Raw genomic sequence first — 6,391 nt, 5'->3', positions numbered from 1 at the left:
TGTTGTGTCCACAACTCACATGCAGCGCGTTGAGCTTGCAGATCGTCGGTGCCCCACTCGCCATGAATCCAAGCAGAGGTCTTCACAAGTATAGGTAAAACACTGCCAGTCTGCAGCACAATGGCCCGTTGTGCAAAGTGTTGAGATTTTACTTGTGCGATATTCAGATAGTCTACAACCGATTGTTATAATTCAAAGTGTTATATATTCCGTGAAGTTTATATTTTCATTTGGTGTACAAGTCATGTTTTTAATATGCCTTTATCAAATGATAGAGAGATAAGCCATGCAGCCCATTGACTGCATGTCACTCTGCCTACATGCTGACAATGTGCGCACGTTGTATTAGCCTACATTATAACGTGACATTTATTATACAGCTCGAAAATATAGCCTCTCTGCAAGCTCACAACTGGTTGTGGACACTTCTATAGGTCTGACTCTGCTATTAATTTCTGTACCAAGTCGCCAGAGCAATGGTAAAGTGTCTATCATTTTTTAATTATATGGAGAGAAAAGTCGAGAGTCGGGATCTGGAGATTGCTGACAGACAATGAAAGAAACATATACTTCCACTCACAATTTAGGTGGCTTTAGGTGGTACTTATTCCTTCATTAAAAAATATGATTGGCACCTCATAAGTGTAAATATAAAATCCAATATAATATAGCCTACAATTGAAACCTGCTACTGCAGTGATTTTATCCTGTGTTCAATGCGTTGCTGCGTTTGTGTGTGGACATATATCTCTGTCGTATGGCCAGGGATTTTTTCTAAAACGGAGGACGAAAATATCCTTTTTGCAAAAGATCCATGCACGTATAGCCTGGGCCTCAGAAGGCATGTGATGTCTTCGTCTAATGAAACGATCATCTCATTAATCATTGACATAGCGTTGTTTAGGCTATAATGATCAACTTGTATGGGTGATCATTTTATGTATATCAAATATTATATTAACTCAAGGTAATTAATGCTACAGCTCTGAATATAAATGTCGGAACTGGTGTAAAATGGAGAATACGTCTGTTGCAGTGTTGCGCACTGAAAACCAGAACAGGTACGCTCGCCCCTTTTCCAACTCACCCCCACGAAAAGTGAAGAGCGGTCGCCCTGGGATTTCGAAAAGTGAAGGCTTGCCCCAAAGCCATGAATAGCTCGCTCCCAAAGTGTGGTTATCTCGCCCCACAGCGTGGATATCTCGCCCCAAAGCACGAATATCTCGCCCCATGTTTATTTCATGTTTATTTTACCTTATTTCTCATATTAGAACCTTTAGAATCAATGTTGTTTGTCAAAGGAGAACATTTAGAACCAGTTTGTTGTTGGTGGTCAAATGAAAATGATGCATGGTACCCAGGGGGCAAACCACCCTTTTTTTAGGAAACCTGCATTTGCCATGACCTCAAAGGTTGTCCACCAGAAATAATATCTAAATTGTCAAAATGAATAATATCGAAATTGTGCTTTACCATGATTTCTACCATGAGTGTTGACTGTTTTGGCAAACACAAGCAATATTAATCCATTGGCTAATGTATGGCCCAGAAGGGACATATATCCTTGAGCTTGCATATTGTCAATATGGCTGCAAAAGAAAAGAGACAATGTCTCTTTTCTTTTTCACGTTTCACGTTTCGGGTAGGCACCATCTTGTAAATATGCACAATAAGGGTCCAGACACACCCAATAATAAAAAATAGGTATTCCATTGAGTCTCTCATGGTCAGAAACCATGAAATAGACACCAAGTTTGCATTTCTAGCTCATCTGGTTCAGAAGTTACTGCCAAACCTATATTTTCTGATTTCCAGCAAAAGAAATTGACCGGGTTGTCCATATAGGTTGTGATCCTATGAGATATTATTTCTGGTGGACAACCTTTGAGGTCATGGCAAATGCAGGTTTCCTAAAAAAAGGGTGGTTTGCCCCCTGGGTACCATGCATCATTTTCATTTGACCAACAACAACAAACTGGTTCTAAATGTTCTCCTTTGACAAACAACATTGATTCTAAAGGTTCTAATATGAGAAATAAGGTGAAATAAACATGAAATAAACATGGGGCGAGATATTCGTGCTTTGGGGCGAGATATCCACGCTGTGGGGCGAGATAACCACACTTTGGGAGCGAGCTATTCATGGCTTTGGGGCAAGCAGCCTTCACTTTTCGAAATCCCGGGGCGACCGCTCTTCACTTTTCGTGGGGGTGAGTTGGAAAAGGGGCGAGCGTACCTGTTCTGGTTTTCAGCGCAACACTGCAACAGACTTATTCTCCATTTTACACCAGTTCCGACATTTATATTCAGAGCTGTAGCATTAATTACCTTGAGTTAATATAATATTTGATATACATAAAATGATCACCCATACAAGTTGATCATTATAGCCTAAATAACGCTATGTCAATGATTAATGAGATTATCGTTTCATTAGACGAAGACATCACATGCCTTCTGAGGCCAAGGCTATACGTGCATGGATCTTTTGCAAAACGGATATTTTCGTCCTCCGTTTTGGAAAAAATCCCTGGCCATACGACAGAGATATATGTCCACACACAAACGCAGCAACGCATTGAACACAGGATAAAATCACTGCAGTAGCAGGTTTCAATTGTAGGCTATATTATATTGGATTTTATATTTACACTTATGAGGTGCCAATCATATTTTTTAATGAAGGAATAAGTACCACCTAAAGCCACCTAAATTGTGAGTGGAAGTATATGTTTCTTTCATTGTCTGTCAGCAATCTTCAGATCCCGACTCTCGACTTTTCTCTCCATATAATTAAAAAATGATAGACACTTTACCATTGCTCTGGCGACTTGGTACAGAAATTAATAGCAGAGTCAGACCTATAGAAGTGTCCACAACCAGTTGTGAGCTTGTAGAGAGGCTATATCTTCGAGCTGTATAATAAATGTCACGTTATAATGTAGGCTAATACAACGTGCGCACATTGTCAGCATGTATAGGCAGAGTGACATGCAGTCAATGGGCTGCATGGCTTATCTCTCTATCATTTGATAAAGGCATATTAAAAACATGACTTGTACACCAAATGAAAATATAAACTTCACGGAATATATAACACTTTGAATTATAACAATCGGTTGTAGACTATCTGAATATCGCACAAGTAAAATCTCAACATCTTTGCACAACGGGCCATTGTGCTGCAGACTGGCAGTGTTTTACCTATAGGCCTACTTGTGAGGACCTTTGCTTGGATTCATGGCGAGTGGGGCACCGACGATCTGCAAGCTCACAACGCGCTGCATGTGAGTTGTGGACACAACACTTGGAGCTTGTATACACGGAATGACGATACACATTTCACAGAATATATATACCACTTTGAATTAAAACAATCGGTTGTGCAACTTGTGCTTTGCACTCGGCACCAATACAAATGAAATGACCAGTCCGCACTGGACTAGTTGATATATTTATTATTGGATGCAGCAGAGCAGAGCCTTTGCTCGCTGCAGTTGATAAAGTTGTTAACAGTGATATATAAACATGAACAATCGGATAGATATCTGTGTAGTTTCCATGCAGGCACAAGCTGCATTTCTCACCTAATTATAGTAAAAATGATATGCGCTAATAAGCGGTGACATCATCGTTTCTCAAAAGCTCCGTTTCGCATGACTACACAGCTCCACTGAAACAAATATTTTCGAAAATCTCCACTTATTTATCCGTTTCCAAAACCTCCGTTTGAGTGGCCAAAAACGCCGTTTGCGTGTGGCTGAAAGGCCCAAACGCACAAAGAAATGTGCGTTTTGTAAAAGATCCATAAGATCCATGCACGTATAGCCGCGAAGAGTGTGTGTGTGAGTGTGTGTGTGTGTGTGTGTGTGTGTGTGTGTGAGAGAGAGAGAGAGAGAGAGAGAGAGAGAGAGAGAGGTCCCGCCCCCCCATATCGGTGTGTGTGTGTGTGTGTGTGTGTGTGTGTGTGTGTGTGTGTGTGTGTGTGTGTGTGTGTGTGTGTGTGTGTGTGTGTGCGTGTGACTGTGTGTGTGTGTGTGTGTGTGTGTGTGTGTGTCAGTGTGTGTGTGTGTGAGAGAGAGAGAGAGAGAGAGAGAGAGCGGTCAGGTAACAGGTTACTTGAGCCGGCTAGGCTGCATGCAGTGCCCCGGGTAGAAGCACCATGACGTCGGGTACAGAGGACTGGATCTGGATGGCCCGCTGAATCTGGCCGTGGTTGACGGTATGTTAGCGGCGTTACAGAGCGGATGGGCCCGGGGGCATGGAACGCGTCACGCGGAATTGCGACTATGTAATAGTATACCCTGAAACTTACACGTCAACTCAATGTCATTGTAACGAATATTTTCGACTTTTTTTTTTTTTTTTTTTCAACCATTATGAACCATTATGAAGCTAAGTCTGACACCAAAACCACTAGCATGAGTTGATAGCCACCAGGACTGCTAACTCGCAGAGCCCAGAGGCGCTCTGCCCTTAGCCCAGATACAAGATCAATTTCATTGGTCAAATTGTGCGATCCCGACCTGATGTCATAATCCAAGACGCTAATTTTAATAGCATTATTAGCTCCCGAGGGCCGTGACATCCCCCCTTTAATTTACAAACTGTAGCCAGCTAGTTCCAAATCAGAGTCGAGTAGAAAACTAGGTCAAAAGGCTTGTTATATTTCTGAGAATACAATCCATTATATATAATCCGTTGACATTCTACAATCAGTGAAATTTCCACCATGTTGCACTCGGGGTTGCTAGGGAATGTATTGCAATAACATGAAAGTCGACTCGGCCCCTAATGCAAGATGATTCTTTATGAACAGTTGTGTACCTCTTGAGAAGATTAGCCTACTTATCTTTCGAGAAATTCGAAAGGGTTTGAAACATTTTTGAAGATTTGGCAACCTTATTTGAATTATATGGAAAAATGATCCATATATACCGTATCAGATTAGGTTGTTAGTTATTTTATTTTTCAGCTATCTCAGCCTAGATCTACGCTTCTAATCTAGAAATCCCGTCGACGCATCAATCCATCAAATGAACAACTCGTTATTTCTTTGAAACACTCTATTTGCCCAGAAGTTATAACAGTATTGGTAACACGTTTTGTCCACCAGATGGAAGCACAGGACCTTCTACTCCAGCTCGCGCGATCATGGAGACAATAGTATTACTGACTCTGTAAACCTAAAAATGGCTTATTTCCTCCATGCTTTACTCTAGTCTAGTGGACCGTGACCACTGATTAAACACATGTTCTCCTGGCAGAAAACAAAAACGTCGCTATTTCCGAGGTAGGCCTAGTTCTATATATAGATTAAATCTCAAGTTAGCCCCGTATCTGGATTGTTGGAGTGCACTTAGTTCTTAAATTGCTTAAAGGACAACTTTAGTTTTTTTCAACCAAGGTTCATGTTTTAGGTTGTTATTAGAGAAAGTAAAAGATGAGTCTTATTTTATTTTTCATTTACTGCTTTCTTTCGTTTTAGGGATTTTAGCTCTTTTTGACAGGGGGGCGGGGGCATTCGAGCATGGGGCTAAATATGTATTTTTTTACAACATTTTATGGTGATTTATTTTTGTATTATTTACTATAGTCCTAATAAACCCCAGGAAATTACATCTGGCCACAGCAGATCACAGGATCTACTGAATGTGAAGGTAGCCTACTGGGGGAAGGCTTATACTGTGTGTATAGGCTCAATATGTCAGTTTGACACATTCAATAGATCCCGTGATCTTTTGTGGTCAGATGCAATTTCTTGGGGTTTATTAGGACTATAGTAAATAATAAAAAAAATAATCGCCATAATATTTTGTAAAAAAATACATATTTAGCCCCATGCTCGAATGCCCCCGCCCCCCTGTCAAAAACTGCTAAAATCCCCAAAACAAAAGAAAGCAGCAAATGAAAGAAAATTAACACTCACCTTTTAGTTTCTCTAATAACAACCTAAAACATGAACCTTGGTTGAAAAAAACTAAAGTTGTCCTTTAAGTTGAACAAATAAGTTGTCTATACTTCTCTTAAAACGCACGTGTTTATTGTTCCACCACTGTTTCAGACTATATACTTAATCTTCCATGAGAGGCTTATTATGTAAAATGCTTATACACATGCATGCTCTATTAAGACAATACAAATAGAGGTTACTTAATACACAGGTGTCCTCCAATCGTGTGGCAGCGAGGCGGGCTGTCCCGGTGGCAGAGAGCAGCTCATTGATTACAGCACAATATGGATACATGCAGATGCAGGTAACGCTGTTTACTTTGTTCATTAATTTGCTTTCGTGGAAAAAGTATGGATCCATTCATATTTGTATGCCAATGATTTGACCACAGTCTAGCTGCGCCTGCTAGCCTACAAGTTCCGAGTTGGAATGCGTACT

This window comes from Protomyctophum parallelum, assembly GCF_964188405.1.
Source record: "Protomyctophum parallelum genome assembly, chromosome: 10".
Lineage (NCBI taxonomy): Eukaryota > Metazoa > Chordata > Actinopteri > Myctophiformes > Myctophidae > Protomyctophum > Protomyctophum parallelum.
This window is presented reverse-complemented; position numbering follows the sequence as displayed.